At 68.2% G+C, this 17,180-nt stretch overlaps 1 non-coding gene across 1 annotated transcript; it reads left to right on the top strand.

Moving 5' to 3' along the window:
- The first annotated feature begins 6,348 nt into the window (after nt 1–6,348).
- Nucleotides 6,349–6,467, top strand: LOC127041912 (5S ribosomal RNA). The gene has a single exon (XR_007771770.1). It is a non-coding gene; the product is annotated as a 5S ribosomal RNA (ribosomal RNA).
- Nucleotides 6,468–17,180: the final 10,713 nt, after the last annotated feature.

Raw genomic sequence — 17,180 nt, 5'->3', positions numbered from 1 at the left:
CGGGTCCCCGCCGCCCGGCAAGCCGCTCGGGGCTCACCCTCCTCGGCCGCGGAGGGCGACTTGACCCCGGTCTCCCGGATCTCTCACAAGGAAGGGTGTTTGGATCCCAAATTTTCCCCAGAGGCTCCCGGCGCCGCAGGAAGGTGCCCCCGGTCCCCGGAGCGAAGAAAAACAATTTTTTCTCCAGTCTCCATCGGGACCTCCGAGACCGGGTCCCCGCCGCCCGGCAAGCCGCTCGGGGCTCACCCTCCTCGGCCGCGGAGAGCGACTCGCCGCGGTCGTTTGGATCGGGCACAAGGAAAATTTTTACAAAATTTCAACGGAGACTCCGGGCACTGCTAGAAGGTCCCCCCGGTCCCTGGAGCCAAAAAAAATTTTTTTTTCCAAATAAGGATCGGGACCACCGTGACCGGGTAGCCGCTTCCAGGCAAGCCGCTCAGGGCTCACCCTCCTCGGCCGCGGAGGGCGACTTGACCCCGGTCTCCTGGATCTCTCACGAGGAAGGGTGTTTGGATCCCAAATTTTCCCCAGGGCTTCCGGGGGCTGCAGGAAGGTGCCCCCGGTCCCCGGAGCGAAGAAAATCAATTTTTTCTCCAATCTCCATCGGGACTTCCGAGACCGGGTCCCCGCCGCCCGGCAAGCCGCTCGGGGCTCACCCTCCTCGGCCGCGGAGGGCGACTTGACCCCGGTCTCCTGGATCTCTCACAAGGAAGGGTGTTTGGATCCCAAATTTTCCCCAGGGCTTCCGGGTGCTGCAGGAAGGTTCCCCCGGTCCCCGGAGCGAAGAAAATCAATTTTTTCTCCAATCTCCATCGGGACTTCCGAGACCGGGTCCCCGCCGCCCGGCAAGCCGCTCTGGGCTCACCCTCCCCGGCCGCGGAGAGCGACTTGACCCCGGTCGTGTGGATCGGGCACATGGAAAATTTTTACAAAATTTCACCGGAGGCTCCGGGCACTGCTAGAAGGTCCCCACGGTCCCTGGAGCCAAAAAATAAAAATTTTTTTCCAAATAAGGATCGGGACCACCGTGACCGGGTAGCCGCTTCCAGGCAAGCCGCTCTGGGCTCACCCTCCTCGGCCGCGGAGTGCGACTTGACCCCGGTCTCCTGGATCTCTCACACGGAAGGGGGTTCGGATCCCAAATTTTCCCCAGAGCTTCCGGGGGCTGCAGGAAGGTTCCCCCGGTCCCCGGAGCGAAGAAAATCAATTTTTTCCCCAATCTCCATCGGGACTTCCGAGACCGGGTCCCCGCCGCCCGGCAAGCCGCTCGGGGCTCACCCTCCTCGGCCGCGGAGGGCGACTTGACCCCGGTCTCCTGGATCTCTCACAAGGAAGGGGGTTTGGCTCCCAAATTTTCCCCAGAGGCTCCCGGCGCCGCAGGAAGGTGCCCCCGGTCCCCGGAGCGAAGAAAAACAATTTTTTCTCCAATCTCCATCGGGACTTCCGAGACCGGGTCCCCGCCGCCCGGCAAGCCGCTCGGGGCTCACCCTCCTCGGCCGCGGAGGGCGACTTGACCCCGGTCTCCTGGATCTCTCACAAGGAAGGGTGTTTGGATCCCAAATTTTCCCCAGAGCTTCCGGGGGCTGCAGGAAGGTGCCCCCGGTCCCCGGAGCGAAGAAAATCAATTTTTTCCCCAATCTCCGTCGGGACTTCCGAGACCGGGTCCCCGCCGCCCGGCAAGCCGCTCGGGGCTCACCCTCCTCGGCCGCGGAGGGCGACTTGACCCCGGTCTCCTGGATCTCTCACAAGGAAGGGTGTTTGGATCCCAAATTTTCCCCAGGGCTTCCGGGTGCTGCAGGAAGGTTCCCCCGGTCCCCGGAGCGAAGAAAATCAATTTTTTCTCCAATCTCCATCGGGACTTCCGAGACCGGGTCCCCGCCGCCCGGCAAGCCGCTCTGGGCTCACCCTCCCCGGCCGCGGAGAGCGACTTGACCCCGGTCGTTTGGATCGGGCACATGGAAAATTTTTACAAAATTTCACCGGAGGCTCCGGGCACTGCTAGAAGGTCCCCACGGTCCCTGGAGCCAAAAAATAAAAATTTTTTTCCAAATAAGGATCGGGACCACCGTGACCGGGTAGCCGCTTCCAGGCAAGCCGCTCTGGGCTCACCCTCCTCGGCCGCGGAGAGCGACTTGACCCCGGTCTCCTGGATCTCGCACACGGAAGGGGGTTCGGATCCCAAATTTTCCCCAGAGCTTCCGGGGGCTGCAGGAAGGTTCCCCCGGTCCCCGGAGCGAAGAAAATCAATTTTTTCCCCAATCTCCATCGGGACTTCCGAGACCGGGTCCCCGCCGCCCGGCAAGCCGCTCGGGGCTCACCCTCCTCGGCCGCGGAGGGCGACTTGACCCCGGTCTCCTGGATCTCTCACAAGGAAGGGGGTTTGGCTCCCAAATTTTCCCCAGAGGCTCCCGGCGCCGCAGGAAGGTGCCCCCGGTCCCCGGAGCGAAGAAAAACAATTTTTTCTCCAATCTCCATCGGGACATCCGAGACCGGGTCCCCGCCGCCCGGCAAGCCGCTCGGGGCTCACCCTCCTCGGCCGCGGAGGGCGACTTGACCCCGGTCTCCTGGATCTCTCACAAGGAAGGGTGTTTGGATCCCAAATTTTCCCCAGAGCTTCCGGGGGCTGCAGGAAGGTGCCCCCGGTCCCCGGAGCGAAGAAAATCAATTTTTTCCCCAATCTCCGTCGGGACTTCCGAGACCGGGTCCCCGCCGCCCGGCAAGCCGCTCGGGGCTCACCCTCCTCGGCCGCGGAGGGCGACTTGACCCCGGTCTCCTGGATCTCTCACAAGGAAGGGTGTTTGGATCCCAAATTTTCCCCAGAGGCTCCCGGCGCCGCAGAAAGGTGCCCCCGGTCCCCGGAGCGAAGAAAAACAACTTTTTCTCCAGTCTCCATCGGGACCTCCGAGACCGGGTCCCCGCCGCCGGCAAGCCGCTCGGGGCTCACCCTCCTCGGCCGCGGAGAGCGACCCGCCCCGGTCGTTTGGATCGGGCACATGGAAAATTTTTACAAAATTTCAACGGAGGCTCCGGGCACTGCTAGAAGGTCCCCCCGGTCCCTGGAGCCAAAAAAAAATTTTTTTTCCAAATAAGGATCGGGACCACCCTGACCGGTAGCCGCTTCCAGGCAAGCCGCTCAGGGCTCACCCTCCTCGGCCGCGGAGAGCGACTCGACCCCGGTCTTTTGGATCTCGCACACGGAAGGGTGTTCGGATCCCAAATTTTCCCCAGAGCTTCCGGGGGCTGCAGGAAGGTTGCCCCGGTCCCCGGAGCGAAGAAAATCCTTTTTTTCCCCAATCTCCGTCGGGACTTCCGAGACCGGGTCCCCGCCGCCCGGCAAGCCGCTCGGGGCTCACCCTCCACGGCCGCGGAGGGCGACTTGACCCCGGTCTCCTGGATCTCTCACAAGGAAGGGTGTTTGGATCCCAAATTTTCCCCAGAGCATCCCGGCGCCGCAGGAAGGTGCCCCGGTCCCCGGAGCGAAGAAAATCAATTTTTTCCCCAGTCTCCATCCCGACTTCCGAGACCGGGTCCCCGCCGCCCGGCAAGCCGCTCGGGGCTCACCCTCCTCGGCCGCGGAGAGCGACTCGCCCCGGTCGTTTGGATCGGGCACATGGAAAATTTTTACAAAATTTCACCGGAGGCTCCGGGCACTGCTAGAAGGTCCCCCCGGTCCCTGGAGCCAAAAAAAAAATTTTTTTTCCAAATAAGGATCGGGACCACCGTGACCGGGTAGCCGCTTCCAGGCAAGCCGCTCAGGGCTCACCCTCCTCGGCCGCGGAGAGCGACTCGCCCCGGTCGTTTGGATCGGGCACATGGAAAATTTTTTACAAAATTTCACCGGAGACTCCGGGCACTGCAAGAAGGTCCCCCCGGTCCCTGGAGCCAAAAAAAAATTTTTTTTCCAAATAAGGATCGGGACCACCGTGACCGGGTAGCCGCTTCCAGGCAAGCCGCTCAGGGCTCACCCTCCTCGGCCGCGGAGAGCGACTCGCCCCGGTCGTTTGGATCGGGCACATGGAAAATTTTTACAAAATTTCACCGGAGACTCCGGGCACTGCTAGAAGGTCCCCCCGGTCCCTGGAGCCAAAAAAAAATTTTTTTTTCCAAATAAGGATCGGGACCACCGTGACCGGGTAGCCGCTTCCAGGCAAGCCGCTTGCGGCTCACCCTCCTCGGCCGCGGAGGGAGAATTGACCCCGGTCTTTTGGATCGGGCACCTGGAAGATTATAACACTTTCTGCAAGGAGACTCCGGACACTGCCGGGAGGTCACCCCGGTCCCTGGAGCAAAGAAAGGGAAAATTCTCGAATAAAGGCTCCGGTCCTCCGAGACCGGGTCCCCGCCGCCAGGCAAGCCGCCCGGGGCTCACCCTCCTCGTTCGCGTAAAGAGACTTGCCCTCCGTCGTCTGGATCGGTTCGATGGGAGTCAGCGCCTGCTGAAATGCTGCCCTCCTGTGGAACAAGGTGAGATTAACTCGGGACCAACCGGCCAGCAGGTCAACCCGGTTCTCCAATCGGCCACCGGGTCTACCCGGTTCTCCAATCGGCCACCGGGTCTACCCGGTTCTCCAACCGGCCACGAGGTCAACCCGGTTCTCCAACGGGCCACGAGGTCAACCCGGTTCTCCAACGGGCCACCAGGTCAACCCGGAGCTCCGACCGGGCACCAGGTCAACCCGGTTCTCCGACCGGCCACCAGGTCATCCCGGAGCTCCGACCGGCCACCAGGTCAACCCGGTTCTCCGACCGGCCACCAGGTCAACCCGGAGCTCCCACCGGCCACCAGGTCAACCCGGTTCTCCGACCGGCCACCAGGTCAACCCGGAGCTCCGACCGGCCACCAGGTCAACCCGGTTCTCCGACCGGCCACCAGGTCAACCCGCAGCTCCGACCGGCCACCAGGTCAACCCGGTCCTCCGAACGGGCACCAGGTCTACCCGGTTCTCCGACCGGCCACCAGGTCAACCCGGTTCTCCGACCTGACACTAGGTCTACCCGGAGCTCCGACCGGCCACCAGGTCAACCCGGTTCTCCGACCGGCCACGAGGTCAACCCGGAGCTCCGACCGGCCACCAGGTCAACCCGGTTCTCCGACCGGCCACGAGGTCAACCCGGAGCTCCGACCGGGCACCAGGTCAACCCGGAGCTCCGACCGGCCACCAGGTCAACCCGGTTCTCCGACCGGCCACGAGGTCACCCCGGAGCTCCGACCGGGCACCAGGTCAACCCGGAGCTCCGACCGGGCACCAGGTCAACCCGGTTCTCCGACCGGCCACCAGGTCAACCCGGAGCTCCGACCGGCCACCAGGTCAACCCGGTCCTCCGAACGGGCACCAGGTCAACCCGGTTCTCCGACCTGGCACTAGGTCTCCCCGGAGCTCCGACCGACCACGAGGTCAACCCGGAGCTCCGACCGGGCACCAGCTCAACCCGGTTCTCCGACCGGCCACCAGGTCAACCCGGAGCTCCGACCGGCCACGAGGTCAACCCGGAGCTCCGACCGGCCACCAGGTCAACCCGGTTCTCCGACCGGCCACCAGGTCAACCCGGCGCTCCGACCGGCCACCAGGTCAACCCGGTTCTCCGACCGGCCACCGGATCAACCCGGAGCTCCGACCGGCCACCGGGTCAACCCGGTTCTCCGACCGGCCACCGGGTCAACCCGGAGCTCCGTCCGCCGGAGGGTGAACCGGGTGGACCTGGTGGCCGGCGGGCGAACCGACCACCAGGTACCCCCGGAGCCCCGACCGCCGGAGGGAGAACCGGGTAGACCTGGTGGCCTGGAAGGGACTTGGAAAAATATTTCGCCGAGACCGCCGCCTGGGGAACGACTTTGAAGACGCCCAGGGCTCACCCTCCACGACCGCGGACAACGACTTGCCCCCGGGCGTTTGGATCGAGCACATGGGAAATTTTAGCAAATTTTGCCCCGAGGCTCCAGGCACTGCTGGAAGGTAACCCCGTTCCCCGGCGGAGTAAATTTAAAAAAAAAAAAAAAAAAAGGATCGGGACCTCCGAGACCGGGTCCCCGCCGCCCGGCAAGCCGCCCGGGGCTCACCCTCCTCGGCCGCGGAGAGCGACTTGAACCCGGTCGTTTGGATCGGGCACCTGGAAGATTTTAATTTTTTTTTTTTTTTTTTTTCCCAAATTTTGCCCACAGACTCCAGGCGGTGCTGGAAGGTCACCCGGGTCCCCGGAGCAGAAATTTTTTTTTCCCTCCCTACTTCTTCATCGTTTCTTCTCTCTCTCCCCAAATTGGCCCGAGACCATTGCGGTCGGGCAGGCCATATGCGTCGGCGGCGGTGGAGGCGGGGGCCGTGAAGCGGACGAGGAGGCGCGGAGCCGGGTGCCTACGGCCATACCGGACCGAAAGCCCCCGATCCCGTCCGATCTCGGAAGGTAAACCGTCCCGGGCCTGGCTAGTACTTGGATGGGTGACCGCCTGGGAATCCCAGGTGCCGTAGGCAGCTTTTCCCGGTCCCGGCCGGCTCCCTCCTTTTCCGGGCAGGGAGGGAGGGAGGAAGGAACCGGGGCGGGGGACGAAAAGCAGCCTCCTCGCCCCCGAGTTCCCCCCCGCCCGAGGGACCGGAGGGACGGACGGCGGGGACCGGGGTCCCAGGGGCCGACTCGACCGAGGACCCGGGATTCTCAAACTTTCAGGGGGAGACCCGGGGCCCCGGAGGGACCGGCCCGGACCCCTACGGAGCCTCTGAGCCCGGCCCCCGGCTCGCAGGACCGCCCCGAGCGCCCCCGCGGCAGAGCAGGCGAGGCCTGGCCCGGCTTGAGTTCGACGGGTGGGTGGCTCCCCCGGGCTCCCACCACGGAGGACTCACCGCTCCCAAAATCTCAGGGGGGGACCCGGGGTCCCGGGCGGACTCGCCCGTACTCCTTCGGGGCCTCTGAGCCGGGGCCTCGGCCCCCAGGACCGCCCCGAGTCCCCTCGCACCGGCCCAGCGGAGGCCTGGCCTGGCCTGAGGACGGCGGGTGTGTGGCTTCCCCCGGCTCCCTCCACGGAGGACCCACCGCTCCCAAACTCTCAGGGGGAGTCCCCGGGCTCCGAGCGGACTCGGCCGGACCCCTTCGGGGCCTCTGAGCCGGGGCCTCGGCCCGCAGGTCCGCCCCGAGTCCCCTCGCGGCGGCCCGGGCGAGGCCTGGCCTGCGCTAAGGACGGCGGGTGTGTGGCTCCCCCGGGCTCCCTCCACGGAGGACCCACCGCTCCCAAACTCTCAGGGGGAGTCCCAGGGCTGCGGGCGGACTCTCCCTGACCCCTTCGGGGCCTCTGAGCCGGGGCCTCGGCCCGCAGGTCCGCCCCGAGTCCCCCCGCGGGGGCCCGGGCGAGGCCTGGCCTGCGCTATGGACGGCGGGTGTGTGGCTCCCCGGGGCTCCCTCCACGGAGGACCCACCGCTCTCAAACTCTCAGGGGGAGTCCCCGGGCTGCGGGCGGACTCGCCCGGACCCCTTCGGGGCCTCTGAGCCGGGGCCTCGGCCCGCAGGTCCGCCACGAGTCCCCCCGCGGCGGCCCGGGCGAGGGCCTGGCCTGGCCTGAGGACGGCGGGTGTGTGGCTTCCCCCGGCTCCCTCCACGGAGGACCCACCGCTCCCAAACTCTCAGGGGGAGTCCCCGGGCTCCGAGCGGACTCGCCCGGACCCCTTCGGGGCCTCTGAGCCGGGGCCTCGGCCCGCAGGTCCGCCCCGAGTCCCCCCGCGGGGGCCCGGGCGAGGCCTGGCCTGCGCTAAGGACGGCGGGTGTGTGGCTCCCCCGGGCTCCCTCCACGGAGGACCCACCGCTCCCAAACTCTCAGGGGGAGTCCCCGGGCTGCGGGCGGACTCGGCCGGACCCCTTCGGGGCCTCTGAGCCTTGGTCTCGGCCCGCAGGTCCGCACCGAGTCCCCCCGCGGGGGCCCGGGCGAGGCCTGGCCTGCGGTAAGGACGGCGGGTGTGTGGCTCCCCCGGGCTCCCTCCACGGAGGACCCACCGCTCCCAAACTCTCAGGGGGAGTCCCCGGGCTCCGGGCGGACTCGCCTGGACCCCTTCGGGGCCTCTGAGCCGGCGTCTCGGACCGCAGGTCCGCCCCGAGTCCCCCCGCGGGGGCCCGGGCGAGGCCTGGCCTGCGCTAAGGACGGCGGGTGTGTGGCTCCCCGGGGCTCCCTCCACGGAGGACCCACCGCTCCCAAACTCTCAGGGGGAGTCCCCGGGCTGCGGGCGGACTCGGCCGGACCCCTTCGGGGCCTCTGAGCCGGGGCCTCGGCCCGCAGGTCCGCCCCGAGTCCCCCCGCGGCGGCCCGGGCGAGGCCTGGCCTGCGCTAAGGACGGCGGGTGTGTGGCTCCCCGGGGCTCCCTCCACGGAGGACCCACCGCTCCCAAACTCTCAGGGGGAGTCCCCGGGCTGCGGGCGGACTCGGCCGGACCCCTTCGGGGCCTCTGAGCCGGGGCCTCGGCCCGCAGGTCCGCCCCGAGTCCCCCCGCGGCGGCCCGGGCGAGGCCTGGCCTGCGCTAAGGACGGCGGGTGTGTGGCTCCCCGGGGCTCCCTCCACGGAGGACCCACCGCTCCCAAACTCTCAGGGGGAGTCCCCGGGCTGCGGGCGGACTCGGCCGGACCCCTTCGGGGCCTCTGAGCCTTGGTCTCGGCCCGCAGGTCCGCCCCGAGTCCCCCCGCGGGGGCCCGGGCGAGGCCTGGCCTGCGGTAAGGACGGCGGGTGTGTGGCTCCCCCGGGCTCCCTCCACGGAGGACCCACCGCTCCCAAACTCTCAGGGGGAGTCCCCGGGCTGCGGGCGGACTCGGCCGGACCCCTTCGGGGCCTCTGAGCCTTGGTCTCGGCCCGCAGGTCCGCACCGAGTCCCCCCGCGGGGGCCCGGGCGAGGCCTGGCCTGCGGTAAGGACGGCGGGTGTGTGGCTCCCCCGGGCTCCCTCCACGGAGGACCCACCGCTCCCAAACTCTCAGGGGGAGTCCCCGGGCTCCGGGCGGACTCGCCTGGACCCCTTCGGGGCCTCTGAGCCGGCGTCTCGGACCGCAGGTCCGCCCCGAGTCCCCCCGCGGGGGCCCGGGCGAGGCCTGGCCTGCGCTAAGGACGGCGGGTGTGTGGCTCCCCGGGGCTCCCTCCACGGAGGACCCACCGCTCCCAAACTCTCAGGGGGAGTCCCCGGGCTGCGGGCGGACTCGGCCGGACCCCTTCGGGGCCTCTGAGCCGGGGCCTCGGCCCGCAGGTCCGCCCCGAGTCCCCCCGCGGCGGCCCGGGCGAGGCCTGGCCTGCGCTAAGGACGGCGGGGGTGTGGCTCCCCGGGGCTCCCTCCACGGAGGACCCACCGCTCCCAAACTCTCAGGGGGAGTCCCCGGGCTGCGGGCGGACTCGGCCGGACCCCTTCGGGGCCTCTGAGCCGGGGCCTCGGCCCGCAGGTCCGCCCCGAGTCCCCCCGCGGCGGCCCGGGCGAGGCCTGGCCTGCGCTAAGGACGGCGGGTGTGTGGCTCCCCGGGGCTCCCTCCACGGAGGACCCACCGCTCCCAAACTCTCAGGGGGAGTCCCCGGGCTCCGGGTGGACTCACCCGGACCCCTTCGGGGCCTCTGAGCCGGGGCCTCGGCCCGCAGGTCCGCCCCGAGTCCCCCCCGCGGCGGCCCGGGCGAGGCCTGGCCTGCGCTAAGGACGGCGGGTGTGTGGCTCCCCCGGGCTCCCTCCACGGAGGACCCACCGCTCCCAAACCCTCAGGGGGAGTCCCCGGGCTCCTGGGCGGACTCGGCCGGACCCCTTCGGAGCCTCTGAGCCCGGCCCCCCGCCCGCAGGACCGCCCCGAATCGCCCCGCGGCGGCCCAGCGGAGGCCTGGCCCGGCCTGAGGACGGCGGGCGTGTGGCTTCCCCCGGCTCCCTCCACGGAGGACCCACGCCTCCCAAACTCTCAGGGGGGCTCCCAGGGCCCCGGGCGGACTCGCTCGGACCCTGCCGCCGGCCGTCGGCCCGCAGGACCTCCCCCGGTCCGTCCCTTCCGCCCTCGAGGCTGCCCGGGGCCAGAGCGGGCGTGCGGCTCCCCCGGGCGTCCCGCGCGGAGGACCCACGGCTCCCGTGCTATCGGGGGGAGTCCCGGGTGCCCGGGGGGACTCGGACGGACCCCGCGACCGGCCGTCGGCCCGCAGGATATCCCCCTGTCCCTCCTCCCCTCCCCCGCGGCGGCCCGCGCCAGGGCGGGAGTGTGGCTCCCCCCGGGCTCCGTCCGAAATTTGACGGGAGAACGCCGGAATTTCCCACCGGTCCCCGGAGGTAAAAAGCGGGCAGGGAAAAGTGGTGGGCAAATAAAGGAAGAAAGAAAAAAAAAAAAACCGAAAAAAGGATCGGGCCCTCCGAGACCGGGTCCCCGACGCAGGGCGAGCCGCCCAGGGCGCTCCTTCCTCGGACGCGGAGAGTGACTCGCTCCCGGTCGTTTGGATCGGGCACACGGAGGAGCAGTGCTGCCCTCCTGTGGACAAACTTGAGATTACCTCGGGAAAGGGGACTTTGCCGATTCGGACAGCCAGCCGCTTCCCGGCGGTCGACCCGCTCCACGAGAGTTCGGCAGAGGACCGTGAAACCTCACCCCGGGGAGTCTTGGGGAACGGCCCGGAAGCCTGACCCCGGAGCGCCCGGGGTGGTGGGTGGGACGACACGGAAGCCTCACCCCGGAGAGCCTGGGGGACGGACGAACGGAAAGCCTTCCCCGGAGAGCCGGGGGACGATCCGGAAGCCTGCCCCGGAGAGCATGGGGGACGACCTGGAAGCCTTCCCCGGAGAGCTTGGGGGAAGACACGGAAGCCTTCCCGGACAGGCTGGGGGAGCACCTGCTTCTCTTCCCCGGAGAGCCTGGGGGACGACCTGGTAGCCCTCCCCGGAGAGCCCGGGGGAGCACCTGGAACTCTTCCCCGGAGCGCCTGGGGGACGGACGATCTGGAGGCCTTCCCCGGAGAGCATGTTGGACGACCTGGAAGCCTTCCCCGGACAGACTGGGGGAGGATCTGGAACACTTCCCCGGAGAGCCTGGGGGACGACCTGGTAGCCTTCCCCAGAGAGCCTGGGGGACGACCTGGAATCCTTCCCCGGAGAGCTTGGGGGACGACACGGAAGAATCCCCGGACAGACTGGGGGAGCACCTGCTTCTCTTCCCCGGAGAGCCTGGGGGACGACCTGGTAGCCTTCCCCGGAGAGCCTGGGGAGCGACCTGGTAGCCTTCCCCGGAGAGCCCGGGGGAGCACCTGGAACCCTTCCTCGGAGCGCCTGGGGGACGATCTGGAGGCCTTCCCCGGAGAGCATGGGGGACGACCTGGAATCCTTCCCCGGAGAGCTTGGGGGACGACACGGAAGAATCCCCGGACAGACTGGGGGAGCACCTGCTTCTCTTCCCCGGAGAGCCTGGGGGACGACCTGGTAGCCTTCCCCGGAGAGCCTGGGGAGCGACCTGGTAGCCTTCCCCGGAGAGCCCGGGGGAGCACCTGGAACCCTTCCTCGGAGCGCCTGGGGGACGATCTGGAGGCCTTCCCCGGAGAGCACGGGGGACGACCTGGAAGCCTTCCCCGGACAGACTGGGGGAGCATCTGGAACCCTTCCCCGGAGAGCCTGGGGGACGACCTGGTAGCCTTCCCCGGAGAGCCTGGGGGACGACCTGGTAGCCTTCCCCGGAGAGCCTGGGGAACGACCTGGGAGCCTTCCCCGGAGAGCCCGGGGGAGCACCTTGAAGCCTTCCCCGGAGAGCCTGGGGGACGACCTGGAAGCCTTCCCCGGAGAGCTTGGGGGAAGACATGGAAGCCTTCCCCGGAGAGCCGGGGGGACGACCAGGAATCCTTCCCCGGAGAGCCAGGGGGACGAGCTGGAAGCATGGCCTGGCCTGAGGACGGCGGGTGTGTGGCTTCCCGCGGGCTCCGTCCGAAAGTTGACCGGAGAACGCCGGAAGGTCCCGCCGGTCCCCGGAGCTAAAAAGCGGGCAGGGGAGAAAAAAAAAAAAAAAAAAAAAAAAAAAAAAAAAAAAAAAAAACCGAAAAAAGGATCGGGCCCTCCGAGACCGGCTCCCCGCCGCAGGGCGAGCCGCCCAGGGCGCTCCCTCCTCGGACGCGGAGAGTGACTCGCTCCCGGTCGTTTGGATCGGGCACACGGAGGAGCAGTGCTGCCCTCCTGTGGACAAACTTGAGATTACCTCGGGAAAGGGGACTTTGCCGATTCGGACAGCCAACCGTTTCCCGGCGGACGACCCGCTCCACGAGAGTTCGGCAGAGGACCGTGAAGCCTCACCCCGGGGAGTCTGGGGGAACGGCCCGGAAGCCTTACCCCGGAGCGCCCGGGGTGGGGGGTGGGACGACACGGAAGCCTCACCCCGGAGAGCCTGGCGGACGGACGAACTGGAAGTCTTCCCCGGAGAGCCTGGGGGACGATCTGGAAGCCTGCTCCGAAGAGCATGGGGGACGACCTGGAAGCCTTCCCCGGACAGACTGGGGGAGCATCTGGAACACTTCCCCGGAGAGCCTGGGGACGACTTGGTAGCCTTCCCCGGAGAGCCCGGGGGAGCAGCTGGAACTCTTCCCCGGAGCGCCTGGGGGACGATCTGGAGGCCTTCCCCGGAGAGCATGGGGGACGACCTGGAAGCCTTGCCCGGACAGACTGGGGGAGCATCTGGAACACTTCCCCGGAGAGCCTGGGGGACGACCTGGTAGCCTTCCCCGGAGAGCCTGGGGGACGACCTGGTAGCCTTCCCCGGAGAGCCTGGGGGACGACCTGGTAGCCTTCCCCGGAGAGCTTGGGGGACGACACGGAAGCCTTCCCGGACAGACTGGGGGAGCACCTGGGACTCTTCCCCGGAGAGCCTGGGGGACGACACGGAAGCCTTCCCCGGAGAGCTTGGGGGACGACACGGAAGCCTTCCCGGACAGACTGGGGGAGCACCTGGGACTCTTCCCCGGAGAGCCTGGGGGACGACACGGAAGCCTTCCCCGGAGAGCTTGGGGGACGACACGGAAGCCTTCCCGGACAGACTGGGGGAGCACCTGGGACTCTTCCCCGGAGAGCCTGGGGGACGACACGGAAGCCTTCCCCGGAGAGCCTGGGGGATGACACGGAAGCCTTCCCCGGAGAGCCTGGGGGACGACCTGGTAGCCTTCCCCGGGGAGCCTGGGGAACGACCTGGTAGCCTTCCCCGGAGAGCCAGGGGGACGAACTGGAAGCATGGCCTGGGCTGAGGACGGCGGGTGTGTGGCTTCCCCCGGGCTCCGTCCGAAAGTTGACCGGAGAACGCCGGAAGGTCCCGCCGGTCCCCGGAGCTAAAAAGCGGGCAGGAGGGAAAAAAAACCGAAAGAAGGATCGGGCCCTCCGAGACCGGGTCCCCGCCGCAGGGCGAGCCGCCCAGAGCGCTCCCTCCTCGGACGCGGAGAGTGACTCGCTCCCGGTCGTTTGGATCGGGCACACGGAGGAGCAGTGCTGCCCTCCTGTGGACAAACTTGAGATTACCTGGGGAAAGGGGACTTGGCCGATTCGGACAGCCAGCCGCTTCCCGGCGGACGACCCGCTCCACGAAGGTTCGGCAGAGGACCGTGAAGCCTCACCCCGGGGAGTCTGGGGGAACGGCCCGGAAGCCTTAGCCCGGAGCGCCGGGCGTGGACGACACGGAAGCCTCACCCCGGAGAGCCTGGGGGACGGACGAACTGGAAGCCTGCCCCGGAGAGCCCGGGGGTCGAGCTGGAAGTCTTCCTCCGAGCGCCCCGGGGGGACTGACGAACTGGAAGTCTTCCCCGGAGCGCCTGGGGGACGGACGACCCGGAAGGCTTCCCCGGAGCGCCTGGGGAACGATCTGGAAGCCTTCCCCGGAGAGCGTGGGGGACGACCTGGAAGCCTTCCCCGGACAGACCGGGGGAGCATTTGGAACACTTCCCCGGAGAGCCTGGGGACGGCCTGGTAGCCTTCCCCGGAGAGCCGGGGGGACGACCAGGAATCCTTCCCCGGAGAGCCAGGGGGACGAGCTGGAAGCATGGCCTGGCCTGAGGACGGCGGGTGTGTGGCTTCCCGCGGGCTCCGTCCGAAAGTTGACCGGAGAACGCCGGAAGGTCCCGCCGGTCCCCGGAGCTAAAAAGCGGGCAGGAGGAAAAAAAAAAAAAAAAAAAAAAAAAAAACCGAAAGAAGGATCGGGCCCTCCGAGACCGGGTCCCCGCCGCAGGGCGAGCCGCCCAGGGCGCTCCCTCCTCGGACGCGGAGAGTGACTCGCTCCCGGTCGTTTGGATCGGGCACACGGAGGAGCAGTGCTGCCCTCCTGTGGACAAACTTGAGATTACCTGGGGAAAGGGGACTTTGCCGATTCGGACAGCCAGCCGCTTCCCTGCGGACGACCCGCTCCACGAAGGTTCGGCAGAGGACCGTGAAGGCTCACCCCGGGGAGTCTGGGGGAACGGCCCGGAAGCCTTAGCCCGGAGCGCCGGGCGTGGACGACACGGAAGCCTCACCCCGGAGAGCCTGGGCGACGGACGAACTGGAAGCCTGCCCCGGAGAGCCCGGGGGTCGAGCTGGAAGCCTTCCCCCGAGAGCCACGGGGGGACGGACGAACTGGAAGTCTTCCCCGGAGCGCCTGGGGGAGCACCTGGAAGCCTTGCCCGGACAGACTGGGGGAGCATCTGGAGCACTTCCCCGGAGAGCCTGGGGACGGCCTGGTAGCCTTCCCCGGAGAGCCGGGGGGGACGACCAGGAATCCTTCCCCGGAGAGCTTGGGGGACGACGCGGAAGCCTTCCCGGACAGACTGGCGGAGCACCTGGGACTCTTCCCCGGAGAGCCTGGGGGACGACCTGGAAGCCTTCCCCGGAGAGCCTGGGGGACGAACTGGTAGCATTCCACGGAGAGCCAGGGGGACGAGCTGGAAGCCTTCCCCGGAGCGCCCGGAGGGGACGACACGGAAGCCTTCCCGGACAGACTGGGGGAGCCCCTGGGACTCTTCCCCGGAGAGCCAGGGGGACGGGCTGGAAGCCTTCCCCGGAGAGCCTGGGGGACGAACTGGTAGCATTCCACGGAGAGCCATGGGGACGAGCTGGAAGCCTTCCCCGGAGCGCCCGGAGGGGACGACACGGAAGCCTTCCCGGACAGACTGGGGGAGCACCTGGGACTCTTCCCCGGAGAGCCAGGGGGACGGGCTGGAAGCCTTCCCCAGAGAGCCTGGGGGAGCACCTTTGAAGCCTTCCCCGGAGAGCCTGGTTGACGACCTGGAATCCTTCCCCGGAGAGCCAGGGGGACGAGCTGGAAGCCTTCCCCAGAGAGCCTGGGGGAGCACCTTTGAAGCCTTCCCCGGAGAGCTTGGGGGACGATCTGGAAGCCTTCCCCGGAGAGCCAGGGGGACGACATGGAAGCCTTCCTGGAAAGACTGGGGGAGCACCTGGGTCTCTTCCCCGGAGAGCTTGGGGGACGAACTGGAAGCCTACCCCGGAGAGCCAGGGGGACGACCTGGTAGCCTTCCATGCAGAGTCTGGGGGAGCACATGGAAGCCTTCCCCGGAGAGCCCGGGGGACGATCTGGAAGCCTGCCCCGGAGAGCCCGGGGGTCGAGCTGGAAGCCTTCCCCCGAGAGCCACGGGGGGACGGACGAACTGGAAGTCTTCCCCGGAGCGCCTGGGGGACGGACGATCTGGAAGCCTTCCCCGGAGAGCCTGGGGGAGCACCTGGAAGCCTTCCCCGGACAGACTGGGGGAGCATCTGGAACACTTCCCCGGAGAGCCTGGGGACGGCCTGGTAGCCTTCCCCGGAGAGCCTGGGGGAGCACCTGGAAGCCTTCCCCGGAGACCCTGGGGGACGACCTGGAATCCTTCCCCGGAGAGCTTGGGGGACGACACGGAAGCCTTCCCGGACAGACTGGGGGAGCACCTGGGACTCTTCCCCGGAGAGCCAGGGGGACGAGCTGGAAGCCTTCCCCAGAGAGCCTGGGGGAGCACATGGAAGCCTTCCCCGGAGAGCCCGGGGGACGATCTGGAAGCCTGCCCCGGAGAGTCCGGGGGTCGAGCTGGAAGCCTTCCCCGGAGAGATTTGGGGGAGCACCTGGAAGATTTGCCCGGAGAGCCTGGGGGAGGACTATTAAGCCCCCCGGACCTGCCGGGGCTCGACTATTAAGCCTCCCCGGACCTGCCGGGGGTCGACTATTAAGCCTCCCCGGACCTGCCGGGGGTCGACTATTAAGCCTCCCCGGACCTGCCGGGGGACGACTATTAAGCCTCCCCGGACCTGCCGGGGGTCGACTATTAAGCCTCCCCGGACCTGCCGGGGGTCGACTATTAAGCCTCCCCGGACCTGCCGGGGGACGACTATTAAGCCTCCCCGGACCTGCCGGGGGTCGACTATTAAGCCCCCCGGACCTGCCGGGGGTCGACTATTAAGCCTCCCCGGACCTGCTCCGGAGCGACTATTAAGCCCGCCCCAGAGTTCCACGGGGGCGGCGGTGCGCTGCCCTGGGTGTGGGGGGAAACGCGGCCCGAAAAGCAAAACGGCCACCAGGTCAACCCGGTTCTCCAACCGGCCACCAGGTCAACCCGGTTCTCCTTCGGAGGACCGGGGAGACCTGGTGGCCGGGAAGGGAACCGGGTTGACCTGGTGGCCGGGAAGGGACTTGGAAGTATTTTGCCCCGGACCTGCCGGGGGTCGACTATTAAGCCCCCCGGACCTGCCGGGGGACGACTATTAAGCCTCCCCGGACCTGCCGGGGGTCGACTATTAAGCCCCCCGGACCTGCCGGGGGTCGACTATTAAGCCTCCCCGGACCTGCTCCGGAGCGACTATTAAGCCCGCCCCGGAGTTCCACGGGGGCGGCGGTGCGCTGCCCTGGGTGTGGGGGGAAACGCGGCCCGAAAAGCAAAACGGCCACCAGGTCAACCCGGTTCTCCAACCGGCCACCAGGTCAACCCGGTTCTCCTTCGGAGGACCGGGTAGACCTGGTGGCCGGGACGGGAACCGGGTTGACCTGGTGGCCGGGAAGGGACTTGGAAGTATTTTGCCCCGGACCTGCCGGGGGTCGACTATTAAGCCCCCCGGACCTGCCGGGGGACGACTATTAAGCCTCCCCGGACCTGCCGGGGGTCGACTATTAAGCCCCCCGGACCTGCCGGGGGTCGACTATTAAGCCTCCCCGGACCTGCTCCGGAGCGACTATTAAGCCCGCCCCGGAGTTCCACGGGGGCAGCGGTGCGCTGCCCTGGGTGTGGGGGGAAACGCGG

Source organism: Gopherus flavomarginatus (assembly GCF_025201925.1).
Source record: "Gopherus flavomarginatus isolate rGopFla2 chromosome 13 unlocalized genomic scaffold, rGopFla2.mat.asm SUPER_13_unloc_7, whole genome shotgun sequence".
NCBI lineage: Eukaryota > Metazoa > Chordata > Testudines > Testudinidae > Gopherus > Gopherus flavomarginatus.
This window is presented reverse-complemented; position numbering and strand designations above follow the sequence as displayed.